General features: G+C 45.4%; 1 pseudogene; it reads right to left on the reverse strand.

The window, feature by feature from the left end:
* Positions 1-3,412: 3,412 nt before the first annotated feature.
* LOC129076766 (40S ribosomal protein SA-like) overlaps positions 3,413-18,444 on the reverse strand; it is a 45,611-nt pseudogene continuing 30,579 nt past the window's right edge.

Raw genomic sequence — 18,444 nt, forward strand, 5'->3', positions numbered from 1 at the left:
GTTTTGGTCCGAGCACAACAGTTGTCTTCTCCGAGTTGTCAGAGACTTGCACGAAAAGTATTGATCTCTCACAGCTCGTCCTGTCGGACGGAGAACCTGGGGGAGGGGCAGATGCCGCAGGCCCACCTGGGTTAAAAGGCCTGAGGTCAGAGGCAGCGTACGGTTGGGTTTCTTCAGTTTCTCCTACGTGGGTCTTACCGGCGTTTTCTCTGCGACGGCTGCTTCATGTACAAGGCAGCTTCACAGCCATCATTTTTTACCTATTCTTTATAACTGAGGTTATTGCAGAGGGGTAGACCAAGGTGGGTGAAATAAAGTGGCCAGATGCGTGTACTTTTGGAAAGTCACAGATGCTGAGTCTGAACCCCAGCATGCTGCGTCCGCGGCCTATAGGAGTGAGAAGGACTGGGTTTCAATGCGGAGGCCAGAGCCCCCTGCCACACTGCGTGTCTGACTAAGAGCGTGGGCGCCCCTGGGCGTTTGGTTTTGGGTGACTCCCACAGCCGCCAGCATTGATTGAACAGAGGCAGTAGAAAGTTCTGCTTATACTCAGTGTGGACCCTGGATAGAAAAGGGAAGGGGATTCAGGTACTGGTGTTAAATTATTCACGGCAGTTGTAAAAGACCACCGAGGCAGACTTGATTCAGGAGTCTACTGTAGTGAGGGGGTAGGGGGGGTTATGATGGGGAGGAGTGATGGGACACAACTTGGAATACAAGTGGAGATTTGTCGCTAAGGAGCAGGGTCCGGGGGTAGTGGATGGGAATATTAAGAGCAAACAGTGGCAAGGGGAATACTCCTAAGTCGACTTCACAGGATTCTTCCCAAAAGCGGGCCAGTGTGATAAGATATCAAGGTTGAGGGATGAGGAATTTGATCATATACCAAGGGTAGGGGATTTTTGTTCTGACCCAGCAAGATTCTTGCTGAAACTAACCAGAAGAGCCTGACTGGAGTTAGGTCAAGGAAAGTCTTTGTCGCTGGTCACCAAAGATGTATCAGGTATTGTTCTGGTCCCTTGGACTCAATGTTATTTAATTTTCTCAACGACCTGTGAGGTGGAGGTTATTGTTTTATTTACAGATGTGGAGACTGAGGCTTGTTCAATGTCAATTGAACAGATCAGTGGATTCAAGCTACTGTACTAGCACCAAAGAAAACACAAAATAAACTCAACCCTTGCCCTCAAGGATTTCACAGGTCAATGAGATTAACGTATTTATGGTGCATTTATGACACACCTGACACTTTCAAAGTACTTAAAAAAATTAAAATCATAGGTAACTATTATAATGATCATCCCCAGTTGAGTGGTGACAGTGTTGAATTTGACCTGAGCCCTGTGCTCCTGGGAAACAGTGAGGGTTAAAGAAATTCCCCTCACCCTTTTGTGTTCCGGAAAACAGCTCTCTGCAAAGTACCACCCTTCTGTGTGACTTAGGTTAAGTCATGGATGTCCCCCCTTGTTTACCTATGAAAAGGTCAATTACAGAGTTCAAATTCCCAATCTTTGCCTTAGCAACGATTAGCTGAACTGCTTGTCCTTGATAATCAATTGGAGCAAAATGCTTGTTAACAAAACTTTGGTTAAATTTTCTCCTTCCTCCAAGCCCCTGAACTTTGGGTCACCCTCAGCCTGAGCCAGTAGACAGCCCCTCCTGAGAATAGGTTGGCTTCAGGGTACTGTCTCATCATGCCATCCTTTCCTCCCACTTCCCAATCCTTCCTAGCCTTGTTTTCTCCATGTGGAAGAAAACATCTGGTTGCCTAACCCTTAAGACACTTGCAGAGCTTGGTCACAGCATTCTCTGTTGCAGTAGTCCCCACCCCCTCTTGCATTCATCTTTTCAAATAAAGGTCTCCCCTTACTAAGTCCAATTTTATTTATTATTTGACAGTGGATGGGCAGAGACTGTAGTAGGGTGGGCACCGGCCTCTAGGAGCCCAGACAGGCCCCAGAGCAGGGGACTCTGGTTCCAGAAGGACACCCTTGTTCTCTTCCTCAATGATCAGCAATGGGGTTCTAGCCTCTCACAGTGAGTAGGGTGCTGGCAGCTAGGCAGAGACAAACACTTTGCCAGCTTATTTGTGTTTTTAAAACTGGCTTGAGATGAATTACAGGTGCAGATGAAATGTTTTCATAAAAGAGAACGACAATCTTTTACCATGGGGCTTCACTTCCTGCAGTGTTATTGTCTCCCCGCCCCCACTCCAGCAGCCTTGGAACTTGGCTATTAAGCTGACAGACCCTTTTGAGTGCTGCGAAAGTGGTGGCATCACCGTGCAACTGCTTCATCTTCAGCAGTTTTCTAAATATCATTGAGAATATTACATTTCTCATATATATTAGTTCTACCACTTCTATACCCAGGAAGGAATTCAGGCTGATTCCCATTATAAATGTATTATGCATTAGAAGGAGAGGCAAGAAGCAAAAAGTTATTTGATTTTTTTAATAAAATTTAGGAAAATCAGACATAAGATCTCTAATATATGATGCCTAAAATAATTTTTAAAATAACTATGTATGAATTTATTTTTATGTGACTTTATTATAATTCAGGAATTTTGTTCACTCAGAAAACTTACTGCATTTTATATATTTGTTAAACCCATCATAAAAATTGTAGTTTTTGCTTTAAGTAACCCTTAATTTTAGAATAGCCTTAGATTTTACAGAAAAATTGTCGAGATAACATAGAGCGTTCCAATGTCCCCTACACCCAGTTTCCCTATCGTCTTAGGTTAGTGTGGTACATTTGTCACAATTATAGAACCAATGCTGATAGATTTTTATAACAAATCCATGCTTTATTCAGAGTTCCTTAGTTTTTACCTAATGTCCCTTTTCTGTGGTAGGATTCCATCCAGCATTACAGGTAGTTGTCTTGTTTCCTTAGTGCCCCTTGACTATGAGAGTTTCTTATACTTTTCCTTGTTATAAAACAAATTTGAGGAGTATGAGTGAGGCATTTTGTAGAATGTCCCTCAGTTGGGGTTTTTCTAATGGTTTCCTCATGAGTAGGCTGGGGCTATGGGTTTAGGGGGAGAAAGCTCAGAGGTGAGGTTCCTTTCTTATCAGGTCATATCAGGCACATGCCACCAGCATGACATCACTTTTATTTTGTTTTTTTTTAGAGAGAGGGGAAGGGAGGAAGAAAGAGGGAGAAATATTGACGTGAGAGTGACATCAATCCAATGCCTCTCATATGTACCCTGACTGGGGACCAAACCAGCAATCTATGCGTATGCCCTGGCTGGGGATTGAACCCACGGCCTTTCACTTTGCAAGATGATGCCCAACCAACTGAGCCACCCCAGTCAGGGCATGGCTGCTTACTTTTTTTAAAAATAAACTTTATTTTCCATCAACCTTATCTCCATTCAGTTTAGAGTTTGTGGAAGAACAGCTTAAGATGAATTAGTGGCTGTTCCTACTCACTCAGAGGCCTGTGCAACGGGGGCTGCAGACCAGTCTTCAGTGGCAGGCTGAGCTCTCCAGTCTTCAGGGGGCAACTTCTGAACAGGCATGGAGGACACTTGTGCCTTCAGACCAGTCAGCAACCTCAATGAACAGCAGTGAACTTGGCGGCTGGAGCAGTCCGTTTGCCCTGAAGTTCCTCCTTAGTCACAGCCTTCTCAGTGGCCTGCTCTTCCTTCTCAATCTCTTGAGGATCTCTCTTAGAAGTAGAGATCGGACATGACCTCCCAGGGGTGTTCACGGGAGACAGTGCCACACATGCATAGGACTTCCTGGGTCCGCATCCACCACATCAGACCCATTGATTGAGTCCCCTTGTTGCAAGGAGTGGCAATGTGCACACAGTGTAGAGGAGAGTCTGTGATACACAGAGCAATGGTAGGCAGATTAACAAGACTTCTGAGAGGCTGGTGGTCAGCCCTGGGATCAGTAACCACCACAAGTCTTGGCTCCAGGATGGCTGCCTGGATCTGGCTAGGAAATGTTCCAGGAGTGAAGTGGCCCTCAATAGGAGTGGTTCCAGTGGTAGCAGCAAACTTCAGCACAGCTTGCTGGCCAGTATTCCTGGATGATATCACACTGACATCAGCAGGGTTATCAATGGCATCAATGGCATGAGCTGCCAGCTGAAGCTTCCTCCAGCTTTTTGATGTAAGTGCCATCACTTTCCCTTTTGTAGATGTACTGTTCCATTTGGAAGTCAAGGTTGGTGCCACTTAAGTGGGTTCCTGCTGCAAGGAATTTGAGGACATCCTGCTCCTTCATTTGCAGGACATCAAGCCTCTGGATATTGTGAAAGTGTCCCTTTAAGTTACGTGAGAACCAAGAACAACGCTATATGGACCGTTCTCGGGGTAACACAGAAAAAGGTGACTTCTTACTTTTGATTTTAACCTTGATCACATGGCTGACCTGGAGTTTGGGAAGTTTCTCCACTGTAAAAACTACTCTTTCCCCCTTTAAGTCATACCATATTTTTTGGCAGCAAGTCAATAATTATGCACAGTTCATGCTTCAGCAGTGGGAAGTTATGCTCCCCCTCCGTGAGGGCAAGAATCCACATAAATTGCTTGGACTTCTGCACAGGACATTTGCCTATTCTCCCTATTCATTCATTCATTTATTTATATAGTTATTTATATAAATTTATCAACCATTGATTTATATCAGTATTTACTCATGGTTATTTGTTTTATACTTTGGATTATAATCCAATGGTATGTTATATATTTTGTTGTTTGAATTGATCCAGCTTTGATCACTGGGAACTCTTTCAGTTTGGCTCCATGTTCCTTTCCTTTCCTTCCCGCATCGTGTGTGTGTGTGTGTGTGTGTGTGTGTGTGTGTGTGTGTATACATCCTTACCTTTTGCCACTAGAAGAAACTCCAGACTCATATTTATTTCCTGCCTCAGACTGGAATCAGCCACTTCTCCAAGGAGCTCTGGTTCCTGTTATTGGAGACTGGTGTTGGAAACTAAGACCTGGCCACTAGGTGTGCTCTTTGCTCCTGGTGTGTATCACCTTTTAAAAATGTAGCTCCAGAAGTCATGGATTTCACTTCTGCTGTAATCACAGGTCCACTCAGAATCAAGGGGAGAGAACACAGACTACTGTTGGTAAAGGTCTGTCAATTGTCACATTGTGTGAGCTAATGAGATGGGATACATTGGCATCATCATCTTTGGAAAATATCATCTGTCACATCAGTAATGTTGTTGTGCACTGAGGATTCTCATGGTACTTAAAACACCTTCCAGCCTTGTCTGGTTTCTGTTTTGCTTTGAAGAAACTCTTTTCAAGGTTTGGTTTTTCTTGAAGATGATTTCAATTGATACAGGGGCACATTGATAACATTAAATCACATTGTGAGAATTACTGCCTTCTGAGTCCTTTTGTTGGAGTCCAGGAGACAGTCTCATGTTGGTGCTATAAATGTCTTTAACACATTTATAACATTTGCTAATTTCCTTTTTTTACTGTTCTGGCTCAGAGCTTTCTTACAGCACAGGCTTTGAAGTAAAATTTAATCATATTTTGTTGTTTTATTACTTGGGCAGTTACCCTCTGCAGTAGAGACATTTACTGCTTACCAGAATGCATGTGCACTCCATGTTGGGCCATGTGACTGTTCTTGGCCAGTGGATGTGTGTGGAAGATTTAAAAGAGCACAAGCCACTCTCCAGTTGTTTATTTCCTGCTCTGAGCCAGAATTGCCTCCCTCTGCCTGAGACTGTCACTGACTGGTGCCCTCTGCCAGCCCACGTTGCACATGTAGCATTTGTTGTGTTGAACACCTGGGATCAACTGTTACTGCTGCGTTGCCTAACCTTTCCTGACTAATAACACCTTTTAAATAGGGTGAGTGATACGGGATTTTTATTTACGTAATGATGCAAAGTTTACTAATAAGAAGTGAGTTGTTTCAAAGAAAAGTAGTTGATTAATTTGCTAGGTGAAACTCAGACATGAGAAACTCCTCAAGGCAAGGACTCAAATGACTGACATTTGGGGACATGACTGCCACTGTGTTCTCAACTTGTTCATTGCATGGGAACTCTGGCCTTTATTGGAATTGGCCAGCGCGTAAACCTCTGTAATTACCATTCGTTCCTTATATGTCCCATGGTTTAAACAACAGTCACCAAAATCTCTTCATTCAAGCTGATTAGTCAGAAATTACACGGAAAGATCTGAATTTTCTCTTTGATTTTAGAGCTAAATAGCACGCCTTTGCTTGTAATGTTCCCCAGACACTAATCAAAAGTATAAAGCTGGTGAGAGGGAGCTTCCAAATCTTTCTGTTCATGGGGTGTTATTTAAAGGCCAAACAAGTGATAACTGACTCAAAATGAGAGACCATCCAACATGGAAGAGGGACAGGATGGTGTGTCACTTCAAGTCAATGCCCCAAAAGCCAGGCATGTGCTGATTAGTGAGTAACTGGGTCTTGGCACAGTGATTTGCATATTGGAAACTGCTAAAAGATTCATTTACTTGACTGTGTCTCTTCCAGTTAAATGTAATAAATGCAGATATTGAATGGCCATATGTTTTATTTTGATGTAATGGTTTTAACCTCTATGGTATGTGTGTGTTGCTCTCCAGTTCTCTAGGGTTGGCCTGATTAGAGGTAAGCTGGTATTTTAAGAGGCAATGCAATTAGCTTATTATTCGAGATTCCTTCTTGGGATTGAAAAAATAGGCAGTGTTCATTTATTAGTTTGAAGCCTACTTCTTTCACTTATTCCTCCCTCCCAACTTCTCACCCTCCCTCCCTCCTTCCCTCCTTTCTTCTTTTCTGTCTCCTTTTCTTGAGCAAGTTGATTAATCTCTCTAAGCCTCAGTTTCCTCTTCTGTAAAATAGAAATAATAACAGTACCTATGGGGATTTTAATGAGGAATAAAAGATACTGTGTTTGAGGCATTTAGGACACTGCTTGGCACATACTAAATGTTCAGTAAATAGCCCTTGCCAGTGTGGCTCAGTTGGTTGGATTGTCGTCCCTTACACCAAAAGGTTGAGGGTTCGATTCCCAGTCAGGGCATATACCCAGGATGTGGGTTTGATCCCTGGTTGGGGATTCCTCAGGAGGCAACCAACTGATGTTTCTCTTGCTCCCTTCCTCTCTCTGTAAAATCAATAAACATTAAAAAAAAAAAGTTCAGTAAATGATAGCTGTTACTATTATCATCATCAGGTTATGTAACCTTTCTGAACCTCAGTTTTCTCCATCTGAAATGCTTTTCATTAGACCAGATTGTTGTGATGTCTGAAGGAGATAATTAGATATTATTATTTTTATTATGAGCTCAATGAATGAATGAATTCTGGGACTTGTGTGTTTGTCAGAGTAGGATCCCTACCATAATAAACTGCCCCCAAATTTGTCCTGGCAGAATAAGTTTGTTTCTCTCTCTCCAATGCATTCCAGTGCAGAAGATTAGGAAGCTCAGCTCCTCAAAGTCAGTCAGGGACCCATACTGCTTCCTGCTGAGGCTCCACCCTCTGCAGGAGCCTCAGAATCCTTTTTCCTTTAGTCCACAGATGGGGAAAGATGGTGGTGGGTCTCATGTGGGAGAGTTTATGGGCCAGCCCTGACAATGGTCACTTCTGTTCTGGCTCCAGTGGCCTCTCAGTACAAACCTGGCCCCAAGGAAGGCTGGGAGGTGGTCTGGCTGTCCACCCAGGACAGCAAAGAGGATGGATCTTAGCCTGCATTGTGGTTTTTAGAGACCTCCAAGTGAGAATCGCCACCTGCTTCTGAGCCTCACAAAATAATAATGACTTGATGTCCTAACAGTTTGAAGAGGCAGAGGAAGGTGGGAAGAAGCAGAAAGGAGAAGCATATCTGGAGCAATGATGGAGCCCTGAGTCTTTTCTATGGCTCTGGGTTCTGGATGTTGGAGCCTCAAAGTGAGCCCACACCCTCCCCACCCTCCCGCTCCTCTCCTGTCCTTGGCCATTTGCTCCTTTGGAATTTATTAATGATCTCCTCTATTGTTTTTCTGATTTCATTAAAAATGCCACTAAGACACATGCTTTGCAGTATGCCACTTCAGTCCTAAGTGGGGCATTTTTGCTAGATGGATCGATTTTTTAAATGACAGCATCTGTTTGCTTGTACACATTTGTTTATAATTCTTCCCTTGGCAATTAGAGCAGGGGATTGGTGAATGGTAACCAGCTGTTGGAATTAGTGGGGACAGGAGGCAGTGATCTGATCTGTGAAGGAGTACTGAAGCCCTGGCCAGAAGCAATAAAAATGGAACAGATGCCCCCAAATACACAGTCCCGGGGAGGGACTTGTAAATCATACTGCCAGCCCTAGAGAGATCACAGCCAAACTGGTTGAGCCAGGAAAGCCCATGACAGTGGGTGGCTGTGCCTGGCCTTTCCTGAGACCCAAGGGGGCTGATGGATGTGTAAGAGAGGGCAGGCAAGTAGCTAAAGGAAGTGGACCTCAGCAAGTTGGACTCTGATGAGTGCACATTTCACTCTGGGTGAAATGCAAAGTCCTCATCATGGTGCACAGGCCCTACTGATGACTGTGGGCCCTGTTACTCTCATCTGCTCTCTGCCTGCAACACTGGGTCTAGCCCCCCGCCTCCGTGCTGCAGGGTGCTCCCCCTTGGGGTCTCTGAGGCTCCAGCTTCTCCTGTTTGGAGCTCTCCTCCTGTCCTCTGCAGGGCTCACTCTTCTTTCGAGTCTGTGCTCCAGCGTCACTTCTCAGAACCCACTGTTCACTCTGCAGCTCTAGCACTCCTCCCTCTTCCCTTGTTTCAGTTTCTTAGCACTCACAACCTTTCTAACACAGCACACGTTTAAAACATGTTTATTTTCTGTCTGCTTCATACAAGCTTCATGATGACAGGGACCTCTTCTGCCTTGTTCACTGTTGAACTTTGCTTGGAACATAATAAGGGCCCAGTAAATATTTGCTGACTCAGTGAAAGGATTTTTCATTTGGGGGAACACATTGCCCCTTTTTATTGTCCCTCTCTGCAACTTCAGGGGTGTGTGTGTCATGGGAAGCAAAGATCACTCACTTAAGGTGGCTTCTTGGGGACATCAACCCTATGTTCTTGATCTCTGTAACTCCCCAGGGCCTAGCCCAGAGCCTGGCACACAGTAGATGTTCAAGATGTTCAAGTTTTTGAGTAAAGAGATAACAGAATGACCCAAGATGGCACTCAGCAATGCTCAAGGCAAAAACAAGTTGTTATCCAGATTGCTTCTTTTATTTCCTTGCCCAATACCAGTGAGTCTGACCAGGAGCACCTCTGAAATATGCATCATACAAGCACCAGGTTCCAGTTCCTCCATCAGCTCTCTGGTCTGAGCCACCATCATTTCCCAGACAGGCTGCAACAGCTCCTAATCCCTCCTGGCTGCTACTCTTGCGTCCCCTGAGAGTGTGTTCTCCACACGGCGGCCAGAGTGAGCAATCAGATCAAGCCATTCTCCTGCTCCCCCCGCCCAAGGACTTACACCAACATCCGCACTCCTGTCGCCACCGTGGCCCCGTGTGCATGGCTCATCCACCTCCCTTACAATGCTCGGCCACACTGGCCTTCTTGCTTTCTCTGAATGTCCCTCAGAGCCTTTGCACTTGCTATTCCCTCTGCCTGGAATAACTTCTCCCTGGTTGGTTTCCCAGCTGGTGCCTTTATCCTACAGGTTTCAGCTCAGATTTCACTTCCTTGGAGATGCCTTCCCTGACCACCCTACCTAAGCCAGGAATCTGGACTGCCCCTGCCCGCAGAGAGGAATGGCCTGATCCCAAGTGGGCTCCCGTGACCTTAGTCTGGTCGGTTCCAACCCCCATCTACTTTTGTGTGTGAGGCAGCATTATATTTTTATTCACAGCCATGCGTTGAATCGTTTCAGTCAATGATGGACCACATATATGACGTGGTATACCTTTAGCCTAGCTGTGCAGTAGGCTGTGTCACCTAAATGTGTTTAAGCACACTCTGCAATGTTCTTGCAGCTATGAAATTACAACATATTTCTCAGAATGTATTCCTGTTGTTAAACTGTGTGTGATTGTGTTACTTTATCTTTTTTGTTTTTTCTCTTTCCTCTAATCACCCCTCCCCCACCCCACTTTTCCTTCTCATCGAAACAGTCACCTGTTGTCTCAGAGGAGAGATATAACAGAAAGGGAGAAAGAACTAGATCTTTCTCCCCTTTAAGAACTTAGAGGCTGCAGGGGATTTGAGGTATCATGCAATGTCTTGAAACAAGAGTAGGGAGAAAAGGACCCCTCCCCAGACTGCAGAGAGACTTCGTTGGCTGGGGCTGGGAGAGGACAGAGTGGGAGTGAGGGGATGCATGTGAAGTGTATTTGGCAGAGACAGCTGACATTCACCGAAATTCCTTTCCTTTTCTCCCTGGGGATAGGCTCTGATACCTAAAACAGGGCTGGGCCACCTGTGGCCTTTGAACTAGATTTCACCTGCTGCTTGTTTTTTGTAAGTAAGGTTTTATTGGGATACAGCCACATCCATGCATTTATGTGTTCTCTTTTGCTGCACATTTGTACTATAATGGCAGAACTAAATAATTATGACAGAGACTATTTGGGCCACAAAGTCAAAAATGTTCACTGTCTGACCCTTGATAGAAAAGTTTGCTACCCCTGCCCTAGAAGATGGTGGAGTAACAAGGTAGGAGGAGCTCAGCTCCCTGAGTAACCACAGAGGTCGTGGCCATGTGGCTGACAGGAGTCTCCACGATGAACTCCATGAACAAGAAATTAAAGTTTATTGTGTAAACCTTTAATATTTTATTGTTGTTTTGTCACAGCAGCTAGTATTGTTAATTCTAACTAATACAATGCATGCATGGTACATAGTAAGCAGACAAATGATACTTCCTTCTGTTCTCCATCCTTTTACACCCTCCATGTACGGTCATATTTGGAGTAGCTCAGGAAAACGAGTTGGGCTGGCTTTAAACTTTCTCTCATCTCCAAGCCTTTCCCTAAGCTATTCTTAACCCTTCTGCCAAGAACAGTCTTCACCTTTCTCTTCATCTCACTGTCTCCTACTAATCTTTTAGGCCTTGAGGTAGCCAACCAGGGAAACTTCCCTTCCTCCTGTGTCCCCTTGACTAGGTTAAGTGCTTTGTTAGATGCCCCTCAATAACCTTAGAGAAATGGTGGACTGAACTTAGGGTAGGCCTCTGGGCTTCAAGTCCTGGCCTGCCACTTAAAGCCATAATATGACTTTGGGTAAGTGACTTAACCTGTCTGTACCTCAATTTTCTCATCTTTAAAATGGCAATAATATTATCTATTCCATAGTGTTATTGTGGAAATTAAATGAATTAAAGTGCTTAGAGAAACATCCGCTATGAATGAATGCGGGCAGATGTTGTTGCCGCTATTCTTACTACTCCTCTATCTATGGATCCCACATTCCCCTGTGATGATACTTTCCAGTGGACTGTATGGTACTGATGTGTAGTAGGCTCTCAATACGCTGTGGCTGGGTGAATGAATGAGATGGTGGCTGGTTCTCAGACCCCTGGGGCTGCCCTGGGCAGTGCCCTGAGAGGATCGGGCACTAAGGTGAAGCCACTTTGCCTGAGCAAGGGCAGTGTGTGCTCTGGAGACTAGCTGTAAGCCAAGGAACCTAGGTGCATCGGTTGGGGCTCCTTATTGCAAACCACAAAAGCCACTCCAGTAATCTTAAGTAGAAAAGGAATAAAAACGATTCAATAGGTCACAGAATTTCCAGACAGCTGCCATCAGACTTGGAGCTGTGCAGGCAGGAGGAACACTTAAGTTGCATCACCAGACTGCTGTGGTGGAGACCCTGTCCTTGCCATCCCCAGCGAGAGTCAAGCCCTTGTATAGGGTCCCACTGCAAACTCGGTGGCAGCAGTCCTGAAAGGAGGAGATTCTGTCCTGCTGGGCATGTCTCCACATGGCCCTGGTGAGCACAAAGGATCTGGAAAGGGGAGCCACCTGATGCCAACCCCTTAGCCATAGAATCCTGGGGGACCACCAGACCCTTTATTGCAGCCCCTTCTACTGGTCTAACAGTGGTGGTGGATAATAGTCTCTAGAGAGTTTCACCAGAAGACCCTGAAACAGCCACTACCAGGGATAAAGATAAACATGTTAGTACAATGACATAGCAGACACTTGTCATGCTCTGTGGTTTTTTTGGAATACCTTCAGGAAATTGTACACCTCAGTAGCCCTGCCTGCCCAAGATGGAAGCCAGGGGTGCAGCCAGGGTGCAGACCAAGGTCTCAGGACAGTGGGAGGAAGGTTCTGGCAGGAGTGCCTTGGGGACAGCCTGGTGGCATGCACGGTAGCCACAGGATCTTTGTTTTAATATTTTTGCAGTATAATTTGGGGACTGTTCCTGGTTTGGGGGACTCCCTCCAAACTTGACTCTGATTCTTCTGAAGACTTGGTGAATGCCACCTGACAAATGACTTTGTTACCCTAACTAGTTAGAGAGGAGCCTGTGTTGGGCAACCGAGAACCCTGGCCATCAGGTCTTTTTTGGTGGCTTGTGTGGCTCGTCTCATCTTAGGGCTGGAGATGGCTGTAAGTCAAAACAGAAAGGGCTGCTCCATTCTGGAACACTGTGGGCCAAAGTAGCTCTGATGTAAATCCTCTGTAACAGTGAATTTAAAAAGTCTATTATTTTTCCTCACCCACTTCTCCCTCCCTACCACAGAGCACACAGCAGGGCATTTGGAGGCGTGGGATGGTAGGGACGTTGGTTTCCTGGCAAGGCAGCCGCTATGCCCAGTGGGCTCAGGTGTATTTCTGAGTACAGGTGAGTGCCCTCTCGGTAATCCCTTAAGTACTTCTGGTAGAAAAATAGGACTCTTGAGGCCAAAGTTTCCTGTAAAAGTAGGTAAGTCCAAGTCACTGCTGCTGATCAGGCAAGTGGACCTAGAGATAACCTCATGCAGCTCGTCCTGTTCCTTACTCCACAGACGCACGTTAGGGGCTCTAAAAACAAGCAGGTTTCAAAGTGAGAAGAACAAGGAAGACTTTGGGTTGGTTTTACAGAGGCAAAGTGAAATGTAATCATAGAATCTAGACTTTTCAGAGAGAGAAAATTCCACGCTGTTATGAATAAGAGGCTTAACCCATGGGGGGAGGGTGGTGCTGAAAACACCCACGTGGGGATGGCCCTTCTGTATCCTAAGGATGCCAATGCATGTGGGAAGGAGCAGCCCTATTTCTTTTTATCTGGGGTCCAGCCTGCTGGAAATGGGGGAATCTGGCCAAGTGCCCTAAAAGCAGTGGTCTCCAGCCTCATCTTCCATCCTAGTCTCTGCCCCAGGTCCCCCTTCCGTCTCTGGGTCTCCGAAGACAACAGATACCTTCTCCTGCCTGAATGTTGAACTAGGTGAGCCCTTTGCCCTTTTCCAGCCTTGGCTTATAGACCCCTCCTCAAGCATCTTCTCTGTGGCAGGCTACCTATGTAGACTTCTGTTATCAGAACTCTAATATACATATATTTCTGGGAGGAGAGGGAGCAACAGGGTGCTCATCCAATACCTCCCCACCTGCCTTCAGTGAGGGCAGTGGCGTGATGCAGGCATCGCCTCCTCCAGTGCTCCTCACACATGATCCAGTCAATGACGCCCCAGCAGACTTGTAGTTGGAACGAGATGGTATCTTGCTAGGATCTGCAATTCCCAAACATCCTCCTCCTCAACCAGCAGATGAATGATTGTTTGGGAATCAGACCACCTGCATTTAAGTGTGGCTTCTGCACAACCTGTGTGATGTAAGGCTGAGCCTGTTTCCACATCTTATAACAGAAACGATAATAATTGTGGCTTCTCAGGCTGCTGGGAGGGCTGGGCCAGAGTGTAAACTCCATGAGGATGCTGTGCCTACATTACAGTATGGGCACACAGTAAGTGCTCATCAGATTTGTATCAAGGGGATCACTGTGCTGGTCTCAGTAGAGCCATTGATTCAAGAGATTGTAGCTAAAAAGCTAAATGAATACCCAGGCAACACAGGGTCCACAGGTACCTGTTGGAGAAATGGGGAGGGCGCAGAGGGGGGAAGCAGTGTTAAGTGGTGGGTCCCCCCACCCCCACCTCTTTCTTGCCTGAAGCAGATCAGCTTTTATCAGATTTATGTGAGAGGTTTGTTCCTGCAGCTATGCATTATTCAAGACTGAGCTTCCCAGAGGGAGGAATGTAAAGCAAGATCTGTGTTATTGCAAAATCTGAGCATACGCAAGTCTTTAGCAATACCTGTAAGTCGCCCAATTTCCAAGTCACATGATGCAAATTTGCATAAAATGTGATGCACTAGTTTCAGAGTTCTGGACAAGATTTGGTGGACAGAATGTTTCCTGAGGGTTAAGAGGGCTGTACCCTACTGCTGGCCTTGCAGGCTGATGGTGGAGGCTGCAATCAGAGGTGAGGCTTGGTCATAATCGTCTGATTGTAGCTAAAGTGCCAACACTGACGATGGATTCACTTTAACAAAATTAGAGCTGATTCAAAGGTGTTTTTAGGCAGCTGTGTGATTTGTTGCGAAATTAATTGATGTCTTTTTTCTTTTTTGCTCATAGCTTCCCCCCTTTTCAGAGGACTTTGCTGCAGATGCAGAGTGCTGGCCCAAAATACAGAGGCCTGGGTCCTGCTCCCAGGTGTGAGGAGGCCTGAGACTGGATAACAGCGGGCCCTGCAGGAGAGTCTGGTTTGGTGGTGAGAAGGTGGGGCGTCTGAGCCTTTCAGAAGGGGCATTTGGCTGGCTCACCTGGGAGGAAGAATTGACAGGGATTGGTACTGGGAGGGGTATTTTGGCCACTGGGACTGGGTAAGAAGGTGTTGAGGTTCTGAGGTGATGACGATGTGGGTGAGTCCTCTTGCAAAGGACCCTCCAAGGTGACAGGTCTTAGGTGGGAGTGGCTCCATGGGGACTCAGGCCTGCAGCCTTGGGAGTGTTGTTTCATGGCACCTGGAACAAGCCTGTGTCAGTGGAGAGGACCCTTGAGGGGCATCTGCCACCCATCCCCAAGGGTAGTTGTTGACAGGGGCATTGGGCATGATGGTGACAATGACAGTGGCAAATGTTGATTAATCGTTCACTAGTGCCAGGCACTGGTCTCACTGTATTGAATATACTAAGTCGTAGGTCTTGTTATTACCCCCACTTACAGATGAGGACACTGAGGAGGAGAGAGGTTTATTGCCCTAAAAGGTCACACAAGCAGTGAGAGGCAAACCTGGGATTTAAACTGTGCTCTATAATCACAAGCAGTGACTCTGAGGACGATGAACACACTAATTGAAGGCTGAATCCTTTCTAATAATTTGGACCAAACCCTTGGATGCTTGTAAGACAAATGGAGAGGAGAAGACTGAATAATATTGATCTTATTATATTATCTATATTAACTAATGCGGGTTCGACTTGATTTAGAAATGGGAAGAAATGGGATGTGTCTTACACCTCAGGAGTTATAGAGCAGTTCAAAGTGAGAATGTCAAAGTCACTTGCTTGCATTTTTGATACGCTTTCTTAATTGAATTTTAATAGATGCTATATTGTATTACATAGTTCAAAAATCAAAGTAATGTAAAAAGATATTTACGAAAAAGCATAAATCCTTTTCTTGTCCATTGTATTCTCTCTGTCCCTTTAGATGGCCACATTTATTACTTTTGTGTGTCTTCCAGAAATTTTTATGCAGGTACAGGAGTGTGTGTGTGTGTGTGTGTGTGTGTGTGTAGGTGGGATGTGGGCTTGGCTGGAGGAGGGGAAAGTAGAGCGTTGAGCACCCTCAGTGGCTTACCTGGTTAATAAATGCAAAGGGTGCCCAGCCTGGGTGGTAACAAGGGAAAAAACTAAATATTGTGTTGGCCAAACAGTTCATTTGTTTTTTTCCATAAGATAGCTCTAGTAGCACATAGTTGTCTTTAACTTCCTTCTAAACAATTTTGTTAGATTCTATTGTGACAGCTGTCATATCAGTGTGCATTTTTAAAAAACTTATCAAAATTGGTGAATTTTTGTATAGTGATTTTAATATTGAAGATGGAAGAAAATATGCAACATTTTTGGCATATTATGCTTTTGTATTTCAAGAAAGGTAAAAACGCAACCGAAACACAAAAAAAGTATGTGCAGTGTATGGAGAAGGTGCTGTGACTGATCAAACATGTCAAAAGTTGTTTGCAAAGTTTTGTGCTGGAGATTTCTTACTGGATGGTGCTCCACAGTCAGGTAGACCAGTTGAAGTTGATAGTGATTAAATGGAGACATTGATTGAGAATAATCAATGTTATGCCATGTGGAAGATACCCAACCTACTCAAAATATCCAATTTAATAAAGTTATTGATGAAAATGAAAAACCTGTCTTTTACTTTATGGAAAAAACCATATGGACTTTTTAACCAACCCAATAATTGCAGTATTACGGGTGGGCTACAGATTAGGAGGGAAGGGACTGTGCACACACATACTTTACCAAAAGTGACCAATTTTAGCCAGGGCTGCACCGGGTGGCTCCCCTGAGCAGGAGCACCTTCTTTTTGCTCTTCCCTCCCCTCTGTTCCCTCCACAGGTACCAGTTTCTGTGCCCATCTCCACGCAGCTATCATCCTCTGAGAGCCTACTGGACAGCACTGCTCTTGCTGTGACATAGACCTTCTGTTCCAGGACCAACATCTGGAAAGAAATGACCCTAGCCACTTGGGCACTTCGTCAAAGAGCAGCTTACACCTTTGGTTCTAATGGTTCTGAAACCAGCATCATCCCTGAGGGGGAGAAAGCAGAGGCAGCATGCAGACTGCCCTGAACAGTGCCTACCTCCACCTGCCCAGGATACAGGTGTCCACCTCTCTGCAGTGCCAACAGCTTACTAGGCGTCAGGAACTGCCCTCGCTTTACTAGATTTCATCCTTACAACATCCTTCCTGTCTGATGTATATTAAGCTCTTAGTAAATACTGGTTGAATGAATGGGTTAGCCCCTTGAATGGGATCTTATTAGCCCTGTTAACTCTCTGACTTAATCTCCTACCCTGTCCCTGCGCATTCTGCTCCAGGGGCACTGGCCTCCTTGCTTTCCTGAGCACTCCAGGCACCCTCCTGCCTGTGCCTATCTATTCCCTCTGCCTGGATGCTCTTCACCTAGATGGTCATGTAGCTTGCTCCCTGACCTTTTTCAGGCCTTTACTCCAAATGCCCCTTCTCAGTGGGGCCTTCCCCAAGCACCTTGTTCAAAATTACACTCAGCTCTCCCTCCCTTACTTCATTTGTGCCCAAACATGAATTATCTCCTCCCATTCTATACACACTGCTTTCTGACAGTGTTCCCACCTGTCAGCCAGCTAGGACATGTGCTTCTTCAGGAAGGGTTTTCTGGCTGGCTGGTGCACCGGGGACCTCTGACAGGGCCTGGCTCAGGGTAGGTGCTCGGTAAACATTCACTGACTGCATGAAAGAATGATTGAGTTCCCTTTTTATGGAGGAGGAAGCTGAGGCTCTGAGAAGTGAGCTGACCACTGTCCAGGTGGCAGAGGTGGGATTCAAGTCCAGACTGATTCCAAAGCATGGAGTGGGGCTGGGTCCTAAAAAGATGTGAATCTTTTTAGACAGGTCCCAAGGTAAGTTGCCTTTGAGGTATAGGGGAGGAAAAAATTCTTTCTCCCTCTCCCCATCTTAGATTTATTGGTTGAGGTTCTGTGAAATAGACTGACAAAAACCAGATTAGCAAGAGAAGAAGTTCATTAACATGTTCATTGAGCATACACATGGGAGTACCTAGTGCTGAGTAAATCAAAGGGGCCATTGGAAGTTGGGCTTACATAGCTACTTAACAAAAGAACAATACAATGCTAGAGAAGTGACAAGACAAAAGAAAAGCACTGAGTTTCTAGGGCAGCAAATTGTGGGAAGGTGGCTATTTGGGGAAGTTAATGAAAGATAAGGGCTAGTTAGTAAGGTTGTCATGTAGATTCCTCTAGTGCCAGTTCCATGCTGAGAAGTGTCTAGAGTTGTCTTCAATGATTAACTTTTGTTAGGGAGGTGGGATATGGCAGAGATGAGAGGGGAGACACCTTTACAAATTTATGTCCTGCTTTTAGACAAATAGGGGGAGGGCAAAGAGTCTTTCTTCTTCCTCCCCCCGCCCCCGCCCCACAATCCTCATCCAAGGACATTTTTTTAATTCATTTTTTTTGAGGGAGGAGAGAAACAGTGTGAGAGAGAAACATTGGTTGGTTGCCCCCCACCACACTCCCCAACCAGGGATCAAATCTGCAACCTAGGTATGTGCCCTGACTAGGAATTGAACCTTCAACCTTTTGGTACACGGGATGATGCTCCAACCAACTGAGCCACCCAGCCATGGCCAGAGAGCTTTACTTGTACCTGTTTTGACTCAACTGCCTTAGATCAAAAATAATCCTTATGCCAAAGTGGCATGTTTTTGAGTGGCATAGCCTGCT

Source organism: Pteronotus mesoamericanus, unplaced genomic scaffold (assembly GCF_021234165.1).
Source record: "Pteronotus mesoamericanus isolate MK-2021 breed Mesoamerican mustached bat unplaced genomic scaffold, CSHL_Meso_final contig_64, whole genome shotgun sequence".
NCBI lineage: Eukaryota > Metazoa > Chordata > Mammalia > Chiroptera > Mormoopidae > Pteronotus > Pteronotus mesoamericanus.